The 24,560-nt window shown below is 35.9% G+C and overlaps 2 non-coding genes across 2 annotated transcripts; one reads left to right on the top strand and one right to left on the bottom strand.

Annotated features, from left to right (window-relative positions):
• Window positions 1–22,423: 22,423 nt before the first annotated feature.
• Window positions 22,424–22,496, bottom strand: TRNAA-AGC (transfer RNA alanine (anticodon AGC)). Its single transcript has one exon. It is a non-coding gene; the product is annotated as a tRNA-Ala (tRNA).
• A 414-nt stretch (window positions 22,497–22,910) lies between these two features.
• Window positions 22,911–22,991, top strand: TRNAL-CAG (transfer RNA leucine (anticodon CAG)). The gene has a single exon. It is a non-coding gene; the product is annotated as a tRNA-Leu (tRNA).
• Window positions 22,992–24,560: the final 1,569 nt, after the last annotated feature.

Raw genomic sequence — 24,560 nt, 5'->3', positions numbered from 1 at the left:
ACTGCAAGAAGTTTTTCAATTACCATTTGAATTGTATACTTGGGGAGAAATTTATTCAATTATTACTAAAGCTTTGCTTAGTCTGTGTACAAATTCTAAAGTGAATAAATCTCTAGAAAATCTTTCAAGGTTGCCGGACAGTTAGTCCATCTGTAGCAAATATGGCTTGAACATTGATGACCCTCTTGTCAAAAGGAGAAAAGCCAGGAGAAAGGCAAAGAAAGCAAAGAAACAGACTTCCAGAGGAGACAGAAGAAAAGGAAGGATCCATCAAGGCCTCGAAAAGGATATTATAAATATATCCCAAAGACACACTATTATAAGCCATCAGACATTCATCTCCATAGCTCCAAGCAGGAGAAATGGAATAAACTGACTTGTTGGTTGTGTGGCAAAAAAAACTTCATACTTCAAATAAATGTCCAATTGGTGAAGAATAAAAAAGAAACAGAGGTAAGAAATTTCAACCTCTGAATATACAAAAGAAAGCTATGAAAATAGAAGGTTCTATGTTGTGCATGAAATGTGGATCCATAAGCCACAGAACAGACCATTGCCCTAACATTGTGATAAGGGAACAAACACAACAACAATAGCTTGAAGATTCATCAGCAGAATCTTATAGTTCTTCAGCTGAAGAACTTAATGCCCATGTACAGCCATGTTTCTATTCAGACTCAGATGATTGTCAGTGTTATCATTCCTCTAATTATGACTCTGACTCTTCCAATGCTTTCTTAGAAGATGAGCCACCAGAAATGCAACAGAAACATCACAAAGAAAAGGTGTTAATGGCACAAATTGAAGAAGATGAACTGAAAATTCTTGCATAGATACGTGGTATGGAAGAAGGAGATATGAAGAATAGACTTCTTGAAGCCTTTCTTGATCTGTTATACTCTTCCAGTGCTTCCAAAAGCAGCTCAAATAAGTCGCTCTTTATAGATGCCTCCTATGAATGAAACACAAAATCCTTTCAGAGACACCAACGACAGGACAAAGTTCGTTCACTCACTTTGGGGAGGTAAGTAGAGAAATCCATCACCTCAAATCTGAAATCTCTACAGTAAAGTCCAAAGTAGAAGAGCTAGAGAAAGGAAAACACCCTCTAGCACAAAATACCTCTGCAAATACAACTACATATAGTTGGCATGATGCACCAGTTTCCAATGAACAAAATGTTGAAATTTTTGAAGGAAAAAGAGATCTTGCAGCAGGTTTTAGAGAAATGAGAATTCTAGCAATAGAATACCAGCGGCATCATGTTCTTGTAGATATCTGTATACAAAATGAAATGTTTTCTTTAACTGCACTAATAGATTCAGGTGCAGATGTAAATATCCTAAATACTAAAGTCATTCCAGCAAAGTACTGGGTTTCAGCAAATCGGAAAGTCATAGGGTTGGGAAACAAGACACTTAAATATGAAGTCCCTAAGGCTTCCTTATGCTTTGACAGACACTGCATCAAGCTGAAGTTTGCAGTTGCAGACATTCCTGTTGACTGTATATTAGGAAATGTCTTTTTCGTCGCTGTAGAACCCCATGGATCAATTAGATTTAAAGGAAATAGAGTTGGATACTTTATCACTGTTCCTACATCAGATGGCAACTTCAAAAGGATTGAAATGCCATATGTGTCAAATCCCAGGGTGTCCACCATGGTCCAAGCAATGAAAGAATTGGATAAGGCAGAATTGAAATTAATAGACCTCAAAGATTTGAAGTCTACTATTCAGGTGGAAGAACAACTGAAAAATCCTGTAAACCAGAAAAAGATTTCTGACCTGAGAAGAAAAATTGAAGAATGTTGTTCTGGGGAACCAAATGCTTTCTGGCATAGGAAGCAACATTCTGTTGAACTGCCTTATAAAGCAGAACATACAGGAAAACCCTATAAGAGCAAGGCCATCCCCATGAACAAAGAATACAGGACTCTTTGTGAAAAAGAAATCAAACAATTGCTGGATAGAAAATTAATCCAAGAATCTGACAGCCCCTAGAATTGTTATGGTTTCTATGTAAATAAAAGATTCGAACAGATTAGAGGTATTCCCAGACTAGTAATAAACTACAAACCTCTGAATTCTGTCTTGGAAAATAACACTTATCCTATTCCACACAAAGGAGATCTTTTGAGTAGGATTGTCGAAGCAAAGATCTTTTCTAAATTTGATCTTAAATCAGGATTCTAGCAAGTCGCCATTGCAGAGAAGGATAAGTTTAAAACAGCATTCAACATACCAGTAGGACACTATGAGTGGAACGTCATGCATTTTGGATTGAAACATGCTCCATCAAAGTTCCAAAAAGTCATGGATTCTATTTTCAAGCCTTATTTTGATTGGTTGCTTTTATATATAGACGATATTCTTATTTTTTCTAAGAATGTATAGGACCACTTTAAACACGTACAGATTTTTATGCAAGTTGTCAAGAGGAATGGCCTAGTCCTGAGAAAAAAGAAGATTGAATTGTTTCAAACTTCTATTAAATTCCTTGGTCATACTATTCAGAGAGGACAAATAACTCTACAGAAACATGCCTTGGAATTTGAAAATAAGTTTCCAGATAAAATTACTGACAAAACCCAACTTCAAAGATTTCTTGGTTGTTTGAACTATGTCAACATTTTTTACCAGGACCGTGCCACAGACCGGAGCCTACTTAACCAAAGGCTAAAGATCCTTCACCTTGGACAAATGAGCACACAAATGCTATCAAGAACATAAAAGCCAATGTAAAGTCACTCCCTATATTATATGTTGCTGATGATCATGCTTTTAAAATAGTTGAATCAGATGCTAGTGACATCGGATGGGGAGGTATTCTTAAACAGAAAAAAGATGGCGAGGAACAGATTGTTCAATTTTCTTCTGGGACTTGGAACCCAACTGAAAGAAATTATTCCACCATTGAGAAAGAGGTTAAAGCTACTTGGAACTCCATTGATAAATTTGAGATCAATTTAGTTAACAAAAATTTCTTGTTAAGAACAAATGCTTCTACGCTGAAGAAAGTGCTGACAAAAGACATTAAGAAGCCAGAAGAGGCGAAATTTTCCAGATGGCAGGCTCTGTTCGCCAACTTCAACTTTGAAGTTGAACATATCAAAGGATCATCAAATTGCTTTCCTGATTTTCTCAGCAGAGAATATATACAACAGTCGTAGCAAGTCATGATAATCGTCACTGAATGGAATCCTAACTAGCAGCAGGAAGTTTTAAGATCTATTCATGAAGATCAAAGTTGGTCAGACTATCGGGATAAATGGAGACCAACATGGAAGTTACGAAACACCAAGGTGCTAGATGCAAATCTTCAAGCTCAGACAGATATTCTACATCTAGTCCCTGAAAGAAAAGTCTATCCAAAGGGGAGCTGATGGATTCATGATATGGTCTATTCAAGGAGCATGACAGCTACACATCAAGCAGAAGAGGCTTTAACAAATGATTTCCATGATATCTCAATGATTTGGTCAGAAGGGGGAGATAGATGTAAGGTCTATCACAGATATTTTTGTATAAACAGAACTAGAAACACCTATTGGCCAAAAAGGACAAATAATGCTGCACTTTGGCCTGGAAATGATCCTAATTTAATATTTCCTGATACTGTCTACAATTTTGCAAGATATAAGAATTTATGGTGGGATATCTTGAACATGGATGGGAAAGGTGAAACCCACTATACAAAAATAAAATTTGGTACAATAGGCTCTTCATAAGGGAATCAGTAATGTGATTGGTTACATGAATGGTGGAAAGATTATGGTGTTAACAAAACTGCCATTAATCCTGTTTATTATGATTCCTATTATCATATGCAGTGTGACATATGTTTTGAATAGAATATTGGAGATTGTTTTCATGTCCCATGCAAGACTGTTCGGGATCTCCTCCAGCTCTCAGAACACGGAATCCTACACCAGTACATGACTAGACATCTTGAATGGCTTGTCATGACCAAAATAAAGCATCAATATGTATTAAATAAACCCATGATAGTAAGAAGGATATATACGAAAGCATTGGATGGACACTTGTACAATAAATATCACTTTCCAAGAATCACGGCCCTGGATGACCCCATTAAACAGTAGGTTCTCATGGGCTTGTCCTTAAAGTATCCACACTATAATAATGATGTCTAGACACAAGACAGTTTGTGACCAATTTTCTCGTGGGCTTTACTGTTCAAAAATCCTCCACTATGTAAAGTTTATGCTTTTCGTGGGATTTGCTATAATCTTCCACAGTGTAATTATGTACAAAGATTCTTCAGTCATGAGACTCGGAGCACTTCTCCGACTTTTGGTGCGCTTTGAGCCACATCTCCCTGACTGACATAATAATAAGTACTTAGTTTGTTTGCCCGATGGTCGGATATCTTTCCCCTCCTTTTCCTATATAAGAAAGGGGTAAGGCTCATTTGCGGCATCAGAGGTTGGAGTGTGAATTTTAGAGAGTCCAAGTGTCGAGAGAATTTCTTACCCTACAACTGCGGATGCCAGTCTGATCTGCTTGCATCACGAAAGATCTCTAAGTCTTAGGTGATCTAAGAAGCCTGTGATCTGTGTGCTCGGCACAGATAAGAACCTAAAGTGGCCATATCAATATAGAGTCAGTCTATATGTGTGTTAATATGGTCAAAGAATGAGCCTGTGTATCTTCTATGAAGCCTTCAGTAAGCTATCTCATATATTGAGAAGCCAAGTCTGATAAATGCAAACACAGTCAATCTCAGAGAAAGAACATCATGAAAAGATCTTTGTAATCCATATCTATTTCTGAAATAATAAAGAGTGGTATTTTTTTCTGCATTTGAGTATCGTTGGTCTATCATATGAGCTGTTGAGGTAGTATCTGTCTAAAGTTATTTTTACTTGAAGTTCGTCAGAGGTTCGCTAAAGGGTAGAACAGATGCCAGACTACAAAAAGGCAAGGGAAGCCGTGAAGAAGGTCACTAGAGCATGAAATACCTGAGTAGGTTCACATATGGGTTCGTGTATGGGTTGACGTAAAGAAAAATAAGTGGCAAAGACAGAGAAGAGACTGAGCAAGGCCATTCAGCTGTGTTGTTGTTGCAAGCTTCAACGAAAGTGAAGCCCCTGCGTAAAATTACATAGTGACATTTTCTTTTACCTATCATTTCATACCCTCTCACCAATGAGAGTCTCTCACATTGAAAACATCAATGACTACATGGAATGATAAATTAGCATACCTTCGAAGCGGGAAAAGGGAATGATAAAATGAATCTAGATGGTTATGTTGCTCCAAATAAAAGGTGTTTTTTAGTTTCCATGATTAGGAGGGATTTGAACATGAGATATTTTCATAGGTTGTTAATACAACTTGGTGAAAGACTAAAAACCACTGGGTTGGATGTTATCAATGAAAATCAAATACGACATTACTCTCACACAAATTTCATTTGATCAATAACCATTGGCAATTTCCACCATTCAACTAGACCTTTGGACTTGAAAATTCATGTGTTATGCTTTAATATGATTCCTCTTGAATGGCAAATTACATGAGTTTACTTTACTATGATCTTGGAACCATTTCTTAGAATATATATTTTCCCTTCCTCTTTAGTAATCATTTTACATTTTATTAGTGAATAGTGTTATTTGCTAAATAGGACACCTTGCTAATGATACACCATTTTTTCCATAAGCATTGCTAAGTAGTGGAGGAAATCCTCAAGTTAAAAAAAACTATGCATGGCATTTTCTCCCACAATTATATGTGATTTTCCCTAGAACAAAGAGGAACGACAATTTGATGAGGAACTAATGATCCACACTGATCATTAATTTGTGCTTGTTGGTTAAAATTCACTAGAAAATGAAAAATATTGAATCTTTTGTTTATGGAGTCCATAGAGATGAAACTATTACCTTTCCAGGTTAAAGGTTGTACAAAATATAGTTTGGAATTTACAAAAGGTTTATAAATATAAACGAGTAAAGAAATTTTAGGGCCATATAAATAAGGAGGTTGAGGAAAATAATGTCTTAAATATTTTGAGTGGTTATTATTTATGGTTGAGGGAACTAATGTATCTAATAGTGAGCAAATAGTTCATGTTGTTATCCTTTAATTGTTTGCACTCCATTTTCTAGTTCATGTTGTTGTCCTTTAATTGTTTGCACTCCATTTTCTAGGATATATACCCAATCATGCATGATCTCATGGAAAGATCCAAGTATTGATCACAAGGATGGTTCATATTGTCATTGTAATATAAAAAAACCATAGGTTATTAATTAAATGTGAAAATAATATGTTGAAAGTCTAGTTTTTGATATTATCATGGATGGAAAGGTTTATTTAATTTTAACCCATGTAAAGTGATTGATTTGTTAATATCAATGAATTTGTAATGAATAATTGTAAAAAGTGAGTTTCACTTTAAATGTTTTCATATCCCTCTTGCCTGAACATGGAAAGCAACTACTACCCTTATTTTTAATGCATAATCTATTATTGATATGTAAACTATTGAGGATATTCCTCTAGAATAGTTTGTGACAACAAATATTTTGTTATGTAGGTTTATTTCGTTAGATCTCATATTTATTAGCAGTATCCTTTTGTTCAAATTTATGAAAATAATTGACATATGAAAATGAATAGACAATCCACACAAATTAACACAATATGTATCATAAAGAACCTAGTTAGAAGGTGAGCCATATGTTCTACTTTCTTTTCTTCAATTATGAAATGCAAGTACAAAGAACGGAGAGCATTCACTATGGAGTCGCCTTTGACACTACATCATGAATGATTACTACAAAATATCCTTCCTCCTCTATTATGCTCTCAAATGCCACTCCTAGATTCTCTTCTCAACTATGGAACAAGTATGATACTAAAGAATATATCCCCCTCTCATCCCAATGGCACAATATTTAACATATCCTGATAATCATCTACGCTTAATGTTTTTGCATCCTCAACTGTCAATAAGAGACAAAATTTTGGAATTTCTAGAATATTCTAGAAAGTCCACACATAGCTAGCCCCACATGTGACTTATGAGGGTTAACATGGGATCCACTTGATAGCATGGTGGTTAACAAGGTAGGTTAACTATGTGAGAGACATAACTTCCACATACAAACTTTGGTTGAGGTGAAATTTGCACCATTGGAAAGTTCTCAGTGTGTAAAATAGCATCAAGTGGCTAGGAGCTATGATTGCAAATTGTTGACCCCCAATTGTGTTCTCTAAATCCTCAAAATGGCTCTAGAAGCTTCTAGAACCCAAATCTCCAAACTACAACTTGTGATAAAAAGGACCCTACAAGCCAATTCCTCTAATTGTTTACCTAGAAAGTACCAAGGTAGATGAAAAATTATATTATGAAACATATGAATATACCTACCCATTTAGGGATGGTTTTGGTCCCCAAAAGCTTGTACTAACTAATGTGAGGAATTTTTTCCTCTACCTTCTCTCAAGGCACCATTTTTCCTTACCTAGAAGTTGTCATTTCAACCCTATCTATTGAAGCTCATGCTACCCCGATTTGGTAGTTTTGGATCTCTTCTACAAAACTATATCTTCTACCAAATTCGTTTGAGATTTTTGTGTTAAGTCCTCTATGGTAGGTAGGACCTACTCCATAATTTTTTGATCAAGCATGGGAGGCTTATAGAGTTTCATGTTCTCCACATTCACTGCTGAGTAAATGTGCACATGTGGGTGTAGATTGAGTCCATATTAATTATCATCCACATTCTCTAATATTTCAAAAGGACCATACCGTGGAACCTTGATATTCTTAACAACACCCTGTATTTTTTCTTTGTTCAATTATATAACCAAACTCTATCTCCCACTTTGAACAATTTCTTAATTCTATGTTATTCCTGGTAGGTTTTGTGATGTTCTTATAATTTCTTCAATGTTTCCTATACATGTCTCATGTAATTGTAAATGGATATGTCCAACCTTTTCATAAAGCAATTCTTTGTTAATGTATTCTCTCACTCCTCCTTGTTGTCCATAGACAACGTTTGAGGATGAAGGTAATGAATACCCAAAGCAATTATTGAAAGAGGAAATACTGGTAAACATATGGATTTCTCTATTATAAGAGTGTTGAATATAGATAATATTTTCATACTAGGTCTTTAGATTCTTCTAAATGCAACCCTTGAAAAGCTAAATCAATGTCTTTTTAAATACATTTGTTTGCCCATATATCTATGGATGGAAATTTGTGGACCTCTTCAACTTGTTGTCCATCTTTTCTCAAAGTGTAGTCCAAAAGGCATTAAGCAATTTGATGTCCCTATTTGAGATGATGCTCCTTTGTGTCTCAAAGTGAACCCATACCTATTCAAAGAACATGTTGGCTACTTCTTGTCCTTTTAACCTCATTTTACAAGGCAAAACACTGCACATCTTGCTAAACTCATTGACTATTACAAATAAATAGTCATGTCCCTTCCTAGTTGTTGGACAACCACCCACCAAATCTATGGATATGTTATCCTGAGGTTGAGTGAGTATAGGTAAGGAATGCATTCTCTAATATGCCAAGCTATGTTTTATTTCATTCTAGGTCAATACACATACCTTTGTAAGTTGGTAACTTTCTTATCAACACCAAAGCATCTTGCAACCTTGGAGGTATAATCCTCTCAGGTACATTGAAATCTTTCACCTTTAGGGACATAAAGCTTTCCTAGCTTTTATAGAAACCCATTTTGGAGATGATATTCCACCACATTGTCACCCTCTTATACACAAATTCGACATTGTAGGTACTAGAACACTTGTTGAAAGTCACCATCTTCTATATATGTCTATTTGTATGTATTGTGGGTAAATGTTACATGTACATAAGAGTTCCAAAAATTATAATATTAGATGTGGGTGGTGTTGAAATCATGTTTTCCAACATGTTAAAGTTTCCCTCCATATATTTGATGACTAGATGGGATTGTTATAAAAACCCCCATCTATTTGTAATATCGTTTTTTTTGAAGTTTACTCTAGGCTTGAAAATACTATAGTGGTTGGTGATTGGTGTGGATAATGGTCTTATTTCTTATTAGATATATCTTCCACTTCTTAACAACTTGAACTAGGGCATAAAGTTCCTTATCAGAGGTAGGGTAGTTCAAGACTCCCCCATGAAATATTTCAAAATACTAGCATATTGTCTTACTTCTCTACATCAAGACCACTTCCATAGCATATTGACTTGCATTTATCTCCACTTCAAAAGGATTTTGCAAGTTAGGCAATGCAAGTACTTGTGCTTGACTAATATTCCATTTCATCTCATCAAAAGATTTTTAATGATTCTTTACCCATTGGAAACTCTTGCTAGTGGATATTATGGCATGAAGTCGCATAACCATTAGTAAAAATGATTCTATGAACCTTCATAGGTATTATGTTGCCTCATTAAAGCTCATGAATTCCCCTCAGCCAATCATGTACCCAAATACAATAATGATCACTGATAAAACTCACATTTCTTAAGGTTAGCCAACAACTAATGTTTCTTTCAAATCTTTTTACAACTACATGAGATGTTTCTTCCCATGTAGAGCTATAAAACAATTTGTCATCCAAATATATTATTACAAATGAATCTAAATAAGAGTGCAATAAATCACACATCTACTTACTATTAATGGGCAATGCAAGGGCTTGTGTTTGACTAATATTCCATTTCATCTCATCAAAAGATTTTATTGATTCATTACCCATTGGAAACTCTTACCACTGGATATTATGGCATGAAGTGGCATAGCCATCACTAAAAAGGATCTTATGAAATTTCATAGGTATTGTGTTGCCTCATTAAACCTCCTAACTTTAGTGACATTAGTAGTGGTCATTTACTGATGGCCTCCATTTTTCTGGGATCTATCATGAATTCGCCTCCATCAAACATGTACCCAAATACAATAATGATCATTGATAAAACTCACATTTATTAAGGTTAGCCAACAACTAATGTTTCTTTTAAAGTTGTTTGCACCTACATGAGATGTGCTCTTCCCATATAGAGCTGTAAAGCAATATGTCATCCAAATATACTATTACAAATGAATCTAAATGTTGGGTCCCTATAATACTAGTGATTACCCCATTACTATTGTAGTTATACCCCTTATTAATATTGTTGTGCCCCTATTGCCCCCATATTGTTATTACTGTGCCCCATAGAATCCCTCTATTGTTATTTTTGTGGCTTTATATTATTATTGTTAGGTCGGCTGGATTATATTGTGACTCCTTAGACTCCTATCTATAGAAAGGAGGTTTTGTCATTTGTATCATCCAAGAATTGTTCATTTATGTAATGTAAAGGAGGTTGCCCCCTCGAAGAGGCTGAATTCTAAGGCGTTTATCTATCTTTTCTATCTTTTCTTGAGCTGGTTTCATAACATTTGGTATCAGAGCTTTGGATTCTAGGGTTTCCCTGCTCCAAACAGGTCATCGTGGCATTTTCGCTATAACTTTTTTCTGTGACGTTTCAGAAGTCGCAAAAAAACCCATTTGAGAAGAAATCGTGTTGAACCTTGGGTCCGAATTTTAGAGCTTTTCGCGCGATATTTGCAGAGATATGATCTGAGGAAGTTGGTCTTTTTGCAGACTCCTGAATTACATTCAAAATAGGTGACCTTGGGAAAATCGTCATAACTTTCTCTCTAGGGATCGGATTGAAGTTTCGTAAGAAGGTACAGAAAGAGGACGAACTGTAGTTTCTTGTGGGTGTTTTTCAGATCCAAAGGTCAAAACAATGACTCATGGCACGTCGTACAAGTTCGCTCTACTGAACTAGTCTATAATCAAGTCACTGTGGGAGATTTCGCATAACTCTTCCTTGGAGAATCCAATTTGGGTCAGACTTGTGGCATTGGAAAGAGGACACAGAGGGCTACTACAGGTCACAAATTTAGAACTAGATAATCAGAAAGTACAGAGATACATCAGAGGCAATATCGAGCTCCTACAAAGTGAAAAAAGGTGTGTAGATTTTTTTAAATTTTTGCTTAAGCTTGGTTTGAAAATTTATTTTGAAGGAATTCAAAGGGCATATTAGAGAATTATTATCCGTAACTGATGCCCCGAGGAAAGAAAATGCAAACACCTAGTAAGGAACCTGAAAGCTCTAGCATGACTGATGAAGAAGAAGAAGAAATGCTATATGATATATCAAAATTACAAGAACAAGTGCAACAAGTGTCACTTGCACAAAAAGCAACAGAATCTAAGATGGATGGTTTAAGGAAATATGTAGAAGTTAAGATGGATGGTTTAAAGAAGAGTGTAGAAGCTAAGATGGATTGTTTAAAGAAAGGCATAGAAGCTAAGATGGATGGCATGGAAGCTAAGGTGAATGGCATGGATGCTAAAATTGATGGCATGGATGATAAGATGGAAGAATTGAAGATAAATATGAATAAGTTGCTACAAGAAATGGTCACTAAGCGTGAAAGGGTACTAAAGGAAACTCATGATGAGAACAAAAGAAATGTTAATCATGATTCCATAGACTCTAATGTTGGATCAAAGACTCACCATATTCCAAAAATCGATATGAGGAAGTTTGATGGCAGGGATCCCGCCACATGGATATTACAGATGGAGCAATTCTTCGATCTCAATAATGTGCAAAAGACACAAAAGGTACGTATGGCAACTTTATATTTGGAACCAAATCAGTTTGTATGGTATCAATGGCTTTGCTCTCATAAACAATTTATCACTTGGGCAATTTTTACGGAAGAATTGATAACACATTATGAGGATACAAAAAGCAACACTTTTTTTAGCCAATTGATAAGTCTCAAACAAAAGGGTTCAATAATGGAGCACATTGAGGAGTTCCAAAAATTGAACATAAGGGTAAAAGATATTCCAGAGGAGCATAGGATTGATGTGTTCATAGGGTCTTTAAAGGATAATATCCAACATGATGTTCGCCTTTGGGAACCTGATTCATTAGAGAAGGCATTCAGGTTAGCAAGAAAAATGGAAAGCAAAATTATGGCAACCAGGAAGCATACCACTCACAACTATAAAGACGGAAGTGTTGTTGCCGCTAGTATTCCACAACCTATAAGGTTGACACCACAACAATTGGAAGAAAAAAGAGCAAAAGGGCTTTGTTACAGTTGTGATAGCAAATACACTAAAGGTCATAAGTGTGCTGAGAAGAAATTATTCTACATAGATTGTGAAGAGGAAGAAGAAAAGGAGCAAGAAAGGTCAAAAGAAGAGGATATACTCCAGGAACAAAGCCTAGATAAAGAAGAAATGAATCCGACCATATCTTGTAATGCATTGGCGGGAATTACCACTCCTCAAACCATCAAGATAGAAGGACAAATCAAGAAGAAAAAGGTAATAGTGTTGATTGATTCAGGAAGTACCCACAATTTTATTCATTGTAAGGTAGCAAAAGAATTGAATTGCTTCTTATATCCAGCACCAGAGTGTCAAGTGATGGTTGCAAATGGAGGAACAATAAATTGCTCGGGAAAGTGCCATAATATCAAGCTATCCATGGGAGAATATGTATTGACTAGCCCAATGCTTTCCATTCCAATGGGAGGTGCTGATGTTGTACTAGGAGTCCAATGGCTACAATCCTTGGGTACAATAGCTTTTAATTTTCAAGAACTTTTCATGAAATTTTCTGTGGAAGGAAAGGAAGTTGAATTAAGGGGTATTGCAGGGAAACCGGGAAAGATAATCAGCTCTAATGGTATGACAAAGCTTCTAAAAAAGGAACAAAGAGGTGTAATTGCACAATTATGTTCGCTAGATGTTTCCACATTGGAATCATCTATTTCTCTAGATCTCCAAAAAGTCTTGGACAATCATTCCAAGGTATTTGAGACTCCCAAAGGTCTCCCACCTATTCGTGATCATGCTATTCATCTGATTCCAGGAAGTGTTCCTCCAAACATCAGGCCGTACAGATATCCCTATGCCCAAAAGAGTGAAATTGAACGTATGGTTGCAGAAATGCTAGAGGCTGGTATAATTCAACCAAGTCAAAGTTCTTTCTCTGCTCCAGTAGTATTGGTGCACAAGAAGGATGGATCATGGCGCATGTGTCCGGATTATAGGGAGCTCAACAAGCTCACTATTAAAGATAAGTTTCCCATTCCTGTCATTGATGAATTACTGGATGAATTGCATGGATCAATTTACTTCACCAAGTTGGATCTTCGTTCGGGATATCATCAAATCAGAATGAAGATTGAAGACATTCCGAAAATAGCATTTAGAACTCATGAGGGTCATTATGAATTTTTGGTCATGCCTTTTGGCCTTACCAATGCACCTTCAACATTTCAAGGTTTGATGAATTCAATTTTCAAACCATTCCTTAGAAAATTTGTGTTAGTATTTTTTGATGATATACTAATCTACAGCAAGTCTTGGAAGGATCATGTTGAACATGTTGACAGGGTGCTACAACTATTGGAGGAGAAACAATTATATGCAAAAAGATCCAAATGTTTCTTTGGAGTACAAGAGGTGGAATATCTGGGTCATATTGTATCTCATGAAGGAGTTAAGGTAGACCCTAGCAAAATTAAAGCCATTAAGGAATGGAAAATTCCCACATCCATAAAGCATCTGCGAGGATTTCTCGGGTTGACAGGGTATTATCGCAAGTTTGTTAAGAATTATGGGAGAATAGCAGCACCTCTAACAACATTATTGAAGAAAGATGCATTTTCATGGACTCCAGAAGCAACAAAGGCCTTCAAACATCTTAAAGAGGCAATGTGCCAAGCACCAGTCTTAGCTACACCGGACTTCACAAAAACCTTTATTGTGGAATGTGATGCTTCAGGAAATGGAATTGGTGTTGTTTTAATGCAAGATGAAAGACCCATTGCTTTTGAAAGTCGTCCAATCAAGGGAAAGTTTTTACACAAAGCTATTTATGAGAAGGAAATGTTGGCAATACTCCATGCACTTAAGAAATGGCGACCCTACCTAATGGGAAGACACTTCAAGGTAAAAACGGATCATGATAGCCTTAAATACTTTTTAGAACAAAGATTATCCTCTGAAGAGCAACAAAAGTGGGTCACAAAGATGTTGGGTTATGACTTTGAAATCATCTACAAAAAAGGGAAGCAAAATGTGGTGGCAGATGCACTCTCAAGAAAGGATGAGGATGTGGAAGCATTGTTGTGCGCCATTTCTATTATCCAACCAGATTGGATAAACGAAGCAAGGGAGGAATGGAAGAATGACGAAGAAGTGTGGGCACTTATTCGAAAGTTACAACAAGATTCCAGTATGTCTGATACATTTAGCTGGCAAAATGATTCGTTATGGTACAAAGATCGCTTATACCTCTGTAAGAATTCCCAGCTAAAACAAAAGATTCTTATGGAATTGCACACTTCTCCCTTAGGAGGGCACTCAGGATTTTTAAAAACTTACCACAGGGTTAAGAAGGAATTTTTTTGGGATGGCCTTAAATCAGATATTCAAAATTTTGTGGCGGAATGTTTGGTTTGCCAACAAAATAAAGTTGAAACAATTAAGACACCGGGTCTATTACAACCTTTATCCATTCCAAGCCAACGTTGGGAGGAGGTTTCAATGGATTTTATCACAGGTTTACCAAGTCTGAGGGAAAGAGTGTCATCATGGTGGTAGTTGACAGACTTACCAAGTATGCACACTTTTGTGCATTATCACATCCATTTAAAGCCAGTACAGTTTCTACTGCATTTATGGAAACAATTCAAAAGCTACATGGAAACCCAAAGATTATTGTAAGTGACAGAGATCCCATTTTCACTGGAAATTTTTGGACAGAATTATTTTCTTGTCTTGGTACTCAGTTAGCTCATAGCTCATCTTATCATCCTCAATCTGATGGGCAAACTGAGATAGTAAACAAATGTTTGGAAGGATATCTTCGTTGCTTTGTATCTGATAAACAGACACAATGGGTCAAATGGTTGCCTCTGGCTGAATGGTGGTATAACACTTCCTTCCATACAGCAACAAAAATGACCCCATTTATGGCACTTTATGGGTATCAACCACCATCCATCACATCATATTTAAGAGAAAATTCTAAGGTTCAGGCAGTGGAACATCACATCGAACATCAACAACAAGTCCTCCAACTCTTAAAGGATAACCTCGTGTTGGCACAGAATAGAATGAAACAACAGGCAGATCAACATCGCAGTGAAAGAAGTTTTGATGTAGGTGATTGGGTATTCCTACGGCTACAACCATATAAGCAAATGTCCCTCAAGCAAGCTAAGAAGGATAATAAATTATCACCAAAGTATTATGGTCTGTACAAGGTGTTGCAAAAGATTGGTACTATGGCATACAAATTGGAGCTTCCTGCAGCTTCTCGATTGCACCCAGTTTTCCATGTTTCATGTTTAAAGAAGGTTATAGGCGACAAACTCCCAGTTCAAACAATATTGCCAGAACTTGACGAGGAAGGAAAAATTATATTGGAACTGGAAGCAGTCACAGAAACAAGAACTCGACAGCTACGAAATCGATCAATTTCAGAGTATCTTATCAAGTGAAAGAACTTATCCGCTAAAGATTCCACATGGGAGGATGAGAATTTTATGCAGAAGTATCCAGAACTACTCAAGCGTTGAGGACAACACTTTTTTGAAGGAGAGGGGCATGTTGGGTCCCTATAATACTAGTGATTACCCCATTACTATTGTAGTTATACCCCTTATTAATATTGTTGTGCCCCTATTGCCCCCATATTGTTATTACTGTGCCCCATAGAATCCCTCTATTGTTATTTTTGTGGCTTTATATTATTATTGTTAGGTCGGCTGGATTATATTGTGACTCCTTAGACTCCTATATATAGAAAGGAGGTTTTGTCATTTGTATCATCCAAGAATTGTTCATTTATGTAATGTAAAGGAGGTTGCCCCCTCGAAGAGGCTGAGGCGTTGATCTATCTTTTCTATCTTTTCTTAAGCTGGTTTCATAACACTAAACAAAGATGCAATGCATCACACATCTACTTAGTTTTAATAATGAGGAAGTATAAAAGATATTAAATATATTAAAATATTATATCAAGTTAAACTTATATTTCGGTTTTTAAGTAAATATTATGTTTCTTATAAACCACCAGTTCAAATGATATGGTTTTATTGACTTAATTTGTAAATAAATGATGAGTGAAATTGCATTTATAAATATAAAAAGTTGAGTCAAGTTAACCACCAATAAGTTTTATTGACTTAAATTCAAATGATGTGGTTTTATTGACTTAAATTTGTAAATAAATGGTGAGTCAAGTTGCATAGTGGAAATTGTGGACGCAAGGGATTGATGAGTGAACTCGCATTTATAGTTTTATAGAGGAAATTGTGTGAACCTAAAGTGGTCAGACTTTCATAGTATTGAGTCGATTCATAGTTGATCCATATCTGTTATGTAACCAGTTGATAATATAAATAAACGATGAAAGTGTTTGTAGAATTTTGTGTTATCCAATCTCTGATATTTTCCACAATATTTTTCGCATCTTGTTTGAGTGAATGCTTTCTTTGGAGTTCATTGGAGGTTCGCTTAGGATTTTGTAGTGCCATTAGAGCTGGTAAAGGCAATGAACCATGTGAAGAGCATTTGGGCATTGAATCTTCTTGAAGGTTTGTGTACAAGTTCATGTAAGAGAAAGTCATTTTGTTCATTGCAAGCTTCAGATCATTTATTGCAAGCTTCATTCTCCATTGGAGGAAGCCTCTGTGAAAAGTGGTACCAAAGCCAGTAACACTTGGTTCTTATGGGTAATTTTGTAAATAATCTTGTAATCTCTTCTTATATAAATGGAAGCAAATAGAAGATCCATGTCATTCTGAGAAGTCAAAGAAAATGAAAATACAGAAGATCATCTTAGTATTCAGACTTTGTTTAATAATGCATCTACTACAGTTTTAAATCTTGCCGAGTTAGAAATAATTGAGAACCAACCTTCTGCCTGCTGGAAACTCCCAGTAATAAGTCCTTCATAAGTTTATTCAGACTTAGGCATGTTTCATCTTAAGGCTATCACTCAAGTCTTTGTTAAAGAGTGTGTCTCTCAAGTCTAAGAAAACTCTGAGTGTATTCAAACTATACCTTTGGTAAATCCCAAGGAGTTACAGAAAGAAGCCAAAAAGCATAACACACCCTATCTTCATCTTGGTTGCATCCGTGTGGGCATATTTTGGCCTTGACTCACAAAGACTTGAATACTTTTGTTTTAGCTACTATCAGAGATCTTACCGATAATAAATACATAGATTCACTCTTAGGAGGAATGGTTTCCCCTTTATCAAACAACCCAGTATGGTTTGACTGTTATTTGAAGTTTTCAGTCTATGTTTTTTATGAGCATATTAAAGATATTCTCCAACTCTAGATTAAAACCTCAGGGTTTGATATGAAGAGGTGAAGGACAAACATATCCATTCATCCAAGGTTGTTTTTTACATACTCATACTCTTTATCTTGCAGTTCTACATTTCCCAATCTATGAGTCCAAATAAAGTGTTGTTGTTATAACATATGCTCATAACCAAAAAATAGAACATCAAACCATCCAATGGGAAGAATTGAGTTTCCCTAAAAATTCGGATGTAGATACCCCTAGATGTCCCCAAATCCAAAATATTACAACAACACACATCTAGGAAACTTCCTCCTCTGTAATCTTGTCATTCCTTGGCAGGTCTACCATACCCCGACAAAAAATCGCAGCAGCAGTTGGTGAATATAAAGAAACTCTTACTTGTATAGCCAAAGCCTCGGTCTCAGCTTCAACCTCCAAAGATTGTATACATGTTTCTTTATTTGAATTAGCACAAGTTTTGCAATTTCCTGAGTTAGAAGTTAAATGTCCATCTTGTCAATCCCTTGTAAGTTTAAAATCCCTTGCCTATATGAGCACCCATAAGAATCATAATTCTCGAACTGGTGAAGCTCCAACCTCTCTTTTAAATAACTCATGTCCAAATCGCAAATGTAGTGATATTTCCTTTCCTCATGATAGTGTTTCTGTCATCCATGAATTTCCTTCTTTGGAAAATGAGGATCCTAGATTAGTTGAAATGTTTAGCAAAATGAGGTCCACCGGTATGCCTAGGTATGGACTTGGATACCTTGAAGAAATGGATGAATTTATCCCTACCCTCCGATTCAAAAATCTAGTACCCGAGGATTGTAAAAAGTCGTCAAAACCAGAAATGTAAAAGTTTTTCACATTGATGGAAGGATGCTACAAATACCAAGTAGAGTCGAGCTAGATGAAACATATGTTAAATTGGGATATTTTTTCCCATCCAAACTCCACTGAATTTAACATCAACACTCCTTTGGCTGAAAAACAAAGGCTCTCACAACAATGGAAAGAATACATGGATCAAACATAATCATGGATATCTTTTAATGAATGGAAAAAACAACAAGAAGATTCGGATGTTCAAATGATGACAAAATCTTCATAGAAGCATCAATGGACAACTACTGATGGATCCAAGGTTGAATCTTCCACCACATTTCCACCTTTCAGGAGTATCATTTTTGAATAAAAGGATAAACAGGGAAAGGATGCACAACATTCTTGTTCCAACTGGTGCCTTAATTCGTGGATTTTCTTTTTTACTTCAAGTTGTTTCAACCTTTCTTCAATCTTAAGGCTCCTTTTTAAGTCTTTGAGTTCTTCTAATTTGAGCTCACATTGGTTCAACTCTTGCATAACATGGATCATTGTAGAGATTCTAGGAGTGGATACAAAAGGTAATGTAATAGCCTGCAAATAACCATCAAAATTTGGTATCGAAATGAAATAACCAGACCTCCCATTACCAAGTATTGCTAAACCATGGGGTTCGATTGGTGCTAAGAATGGATTTCCAAGTATACATCCAAACTAGAATAACTCCTACTACAAATTTGACATTCATGCAATATTATTCAAAACATATAGTGGCCTTTGGAATTCCATATTGGAGATTAATTTCTTGTGCTCCTAGACCTATGACTTCTCTGCATGCTTTGACCCAGTATTTTGCTAGAATAGATTTTTTATTCAACACATTTATATTTGCACCAGTATCAACCAAGGTCTTCAAATGGAAGATTTTGTTTTGGATTTTGATCTTCAACATAACATGATATTGCTGGTGTTGTATTGCCATTATCCTCATAGCATTCAGTCCCATGAAATCATTTGATTTTGTTTCAAAAATTTCAATCTTTGGATTTTTGATAGGAGGTGTCATTGGGTCGGATGCTAGTGAAATGTTTTCACTACTCTTCTCCTTTCCATTTCCTAATACAGTAATCTGAGTTTTTAGTCCAACATTTTTTTTGAGGTGTTGTATCTCATGGACGAGTTCACTTAAAGTAAGTGTTTTTTGCTTATCTTGTTGGTGATGCTTTTGAAAGGACTTAGAGTTTCACTCATATAAAGCATCAACAAAAAGACATTTAGGAGTAGTACCTTTCTAGGCCGAGGATGATGACGATCCTTGATTTTTAAGCATGGTTTGTAAAAAAGTTTCCATCAATTTTCCTATCATTTCTCCTTCAGGGATAGTTTTAATTCTAGCTAAGACTTTTTCATCTTCCTCTTCTGCTGAATGGGCCATACATACTTTTAGTTTAGGGAGTGGTGTTGCTTCATCTTTGAAAGGAATATTCTGAATCGATTTCTGTAGTACTGCAATGACAATTTTCAAGATCTGTGCAATTACATTCATGGGCTATAAAGACTATGTCATCAGTAATTGAATCAGATTCAGAAACACTGAAAGAAGTCTCGGTGGAATCACAACAATTTTGTTCAAATAGGTGTACCTCATCTCTGAAAGTAACGTTCAGACAACTTTTTGTTATGCGATTCTTAGAACCACATCTGAGGCACTGTATTTGACCAAATGGCTCCATTTCCCTTTTTTGGGACTTTTCTGGTTGAAACGTTCTGGCCGCTTCTTGTGATTTTTTTCCTTTGTGAAACTTAGACCTTTCTCTTTGAGGACACCTATTGGAAGTATGTCCTTGGTTTCCACAAATCCAGCAGGTGAGCTTATTCCAAGCTTGCTTTTTGTGTGTTCGGAGATGAATGTCTGTTGGGTCGTAATAATGATTTCTCTAGACCCTCCTGTAATGCCCTTTGAAAGGTTTCTTGGGTGTTTTATAACTTCTGGGTTTCTAGGGGTAATCAAGTATTTTTCTTTTTGGTATTTTCTTTATTGCCTTCTTTGTCTTTCTTCTATGTACAACTTGATCATCTAGGAGAAGGCCATAGTTGTTGCATATTGACTTGCTATCAGGCAACCTTGAGAGTTTTTGGATTGATTTGTTCACTCTCATGTTTGTGCAAAGACTACTCAAGGTTTTTGTTATAATACTATATAATACTCCCATGTATATGACTCAAAGGGATTTTGGAAAATTTCTTGGATATTTATGACTCATAAGGGTTTTGGAAGACTTCTTAGATCTTTAAGTGGTCAACAAATTTAGAAAAAAGTGTGGCAAGATATACTTCTTATCTTGTTTCCATAAAAGATTTTTGCTATTTTTAACTTCATAAATTTTTTAGGTCTCTTTAACTTCATAAATTCTTTGTACTCAAGACACTGGGATTGATAAGTCCATATGAAGTACATCCCCATGAAAAAAATCCAGAATAGAGATGAGGGGTATCCATCCCCATACCTCTCACAATCCAAGATTGATGAATCCATCTCATAGAATAGATATGAAGGGTATCCATCCCCATACCTCTCACAATCCGAAATTGATGAATCCATCTTATTCTATGAGATGAGGGGTATTCATCCCCATACCTCTCACAATCCGAGATAATAAATCCATCTCATAGAATGGAGATGAAAGGTATCCATCCCATATCTCTCACCATTCAAGATTGATGAGTCCATCTTATTTTGTGAGATGAGGGGTATCCATCCCCATACCTCTCACAATCTGAGATTGATGAATCCATCTAAGCTACATTGATTCATAGAATGGAGATGAAAGGTATCCATCCCATACCTCTCACCATCCGAGATTGATGAGTCCATCTTATTCTGTGAGATGAGGGGTATCCATCCCCATACCTCTCACAATCCGAGATTGATGATCCATCTCTACCATACCTCTCACCATCCGAGATTGATGAGTCCATCTTATTCTGTGAGATGAGGGGTATCCATCCCCATACCTCTCACAATCCGAGATTGATGAGTCCATCTAAGCTACATTGATTCATAGAATGGAGATGAAAGGTATCTATCCCATACCTCTTACTATCCGAGATTGATGAGTCCATCTTACTCTGTGAGATGAGGGATATCCATCCCCATACCTCTCACAATCCAAGATTGATGAGTCCATCTAAGAATGGCGGCCACATTCGAGATTAATAAGTCCATCTTATTCATCGATTAATGAGTCCATCTTATTCTGTGAGATGAGAGGTATCCATCCCCATACCTCTCGCAATCCAGATGAGTCCATCTAAGCTACATCTCCATGAGGAGATGCTACATCTCCGCATGAGGAGACTTTTATCCAGTATGATGTCCATCTAAGCTACATCTCCATGAGGAGACTTTTATCCAAAATGGGCTACATCTCCATGAGGAGACTTTTATCCAAAATGGAGATGAGCGGTATCGTCCCTTTCCCATGCTAAGCCAGCGCTCTACCATCTGAGCTACGCCGACCATCTCCATGATATCCTCGCAACCGATGACATATTTTATAAGCCGTATTCAACAACGTGAAAGGCAAACTTAGAGGAAAACCAATGGATGTGCAGAAATTGCGGACGTAAATCCACGACTGTACCGTCTGATTCAAAGAAAACCTGCGCCGTTGCTGGGGATCGAACCCGGGTCACCCGCGTGACAGGCGGGAATACTCACCACTATACTACAACGACAGTGCTGTTGGAATGGTCATCCATTCTTGATGGTACAAGAATATATAATGCTTTTCGGGGAAGGAAACCCTTGTCAATTGAATTTCAATTGCCCCGTAGCACCACCCTCACTTACATCAAATGTCTCAAAGTTAATTTTCAGGTATTTAAAACATACCACTCCACCAAGGTGCCAATGTCCAGGTATTTATTCCAAAGGCCAGGGGTTCGAATCGCATTCTTGACAGATACCATTCTCTTTATAAAATACCACTCCAACAGTTGAGTGACACATCATAAATTCATACATATTCATGCAAAGATACAGTATGATTGAGATGTATACAGTATGGAGATGAGGGAAGAGACAAAAGCAGCGAGAAAATTGCAAAGATTGAGATCAGGGTACAACACCAACAAGAAAACCAAAATTGCAAGATTGAGATCGGGGTACAACACCAACAAGAAAACTGGAATGGAGATGCGGGGTATCGATCCCCGTACCTCTCGCATGCTAAGCGAGCGCTCTACCATCTGAGCTACATCCCCATATATGTTTTAGGTTATTATTTTGTTTTCTTACTCTTAGATAACAGAATCTGACGTCGTAATAGAGAGTGTCCGTGTTACCGAACATTGAACTCGCATTAATGGTGTTTCTGGAGTTAGAGTTTAATTAATTAATATATTGGGTAGTATATGCCATTCATTAAATTTTGTATTTAGTTAAATTTAATTAATAAAAAATATTGTTCCAATATATTAATAAAACTATAACTCCACAAAAATTCATAACCACCCAAAATACTCAACACTATTATGTGAGAATTCTGAAGGTGAAGGCGTATAAAATGAATGAGTGTTAGTCCAGCGTATTTGCGTGAAAGAGGGTTTGGTTGCAGAGAATGGAACGGAGTATGTCTGTATCAATTGAATTGAATGACCAGATACAGTACACAAAAGGTCAGGATGGCCGAGTTGGTCTAAGGCGCCAGTTTCAGGTACTGGTCCGAAAGGGCATGGGTTCGAATCCCATTCTTGACATCTGCTTATTTCTGTGAACTTATTGATTCGAACCCATTCTTGACATCTGCTTATTTCTGTGAACTTATTGAGCAGTTTTATTAACTGCCCATTTCTGTTTCCTCACAAATAGTCAATTGAAATTGAATGTGGTTTTCATCACTCTACGAACGTACAGAATTGAATATGAAAAGGATCTTTGAAATTAGAGTGAACAAGTTTTTGGCTGTAGCTATTCACTCGTTAACAACGTAAATTAAGTGGAAAAATTAGTGATGATGTGTATGATTTTATACTCTCTTAGTTGCAGCGACTTTTGTTTTAAGTGGATAAGATTATTTTAAAAATATTTTATCTAATGTTATTAAATAATATTGATTTGAGTGGATAAGATTATTTTAAAAATATCTTATGTAATGTTATTAAATAATATTATGGTATTGGTGTATTAGTTTAATCGGAATGTGTTGTTTTAAGGGAGAGGTTAGTATGAGGATTTTAGTTTTGAGTGGTTGAAATTTTAATTCACTAGAAATTCATGGGTTTACTAAGTGTTGTTGTGGCTATTGGTTGAGCTACCACCCAATAGTATATTTGAAGGAAGAAGAAGAGAGGTTTTAGTAAGAAAGGAAGTAAACAACATGTGTATTTTGACATTTTAAAAATTTTCAATTGTTACTAATTTTCCTTTTATTAAACAATATGTGTATTTTGAAATTTTTAAACTTTTTCAATTGTTACTAATTTTCCCTTTATTATATTCATAGGTTACATAATTATGCAATATTTTTTAAATACATATGCATTTTCAATGGTTACTCTTTTCTCTTTTATTATATAATTGTATAATGAAATGGTTATTTTATTTATTTATTTATTATTATTATGCTTATTTGGGTTTTCAATAGTTACCCATTTTCCTTTTTATTATATAATGAAATGATTATTCATAGTTTACATAACTTTATTTTTTAAATATATTTGGATTTTGTGTCATATAAATTAGTTTTTTAGGTGTGAAAAATATGATGTAGATTTACAACTGCTCATGAAATTTTAATCAAAATCACAAGACAAAAACCTACTCTACTACTCTGTGGACATTAGTTCATAATTTAGAACAAAAAATCTCAGACATTTAATAAGAAATCATGCACATGCAAATAGTATTTTTCCTGGGTAAAGTAATCTATTAAAAAACCCAATGCCTGCTTACATTAATCTAATGAATAAAGATGTATTATAATTTCTTTGCTCAACTGAGAACACTCTACAAGTGCATAATCTATCTCTCTGCTCACTGAGAAGCTCTGACCCAGACTTAGTTACTTTTTGCCTTTGCTTGAACTCTTATTTCATTGCGTTGTTCCTTGACAAATTAGGCCCCTATTATTTAGGAATTTCTCCAAAATGGATTGCGCAATTCCTTAGGTTGATCATCTGACTACATGCAACACCTGTACACTCAAGACTAGTTTATAATTAATGTTATGCTACCTTGGAATCTCCACCAAGCTTGGGAAACTCGAATTCTCTGCATGCACTATTTATTTTCGGTTGATTGATCAGTTAATTGGGTGATCACTGAGT

This window comes from Pinus tabuliformis, chromosome 3_1 (genome assembly GCF_031772625.1).
Source record: "Pinus tabuliformis cultivar Carrire ecotype Pingquan chromosome 3_1, CPIR1, whole genome shotgun sequence".
NCBI classification, from domain to species: domain Eukaryota; kingdom Viridiplantae; phylum Streptophyta; class Pinopsida; order Pinales; family Pinaceae; genus Pinus; species Pinus tabuliformis.
This window is presented reverse-complemented; position numbering and strand designations above follow the sequence as displayed.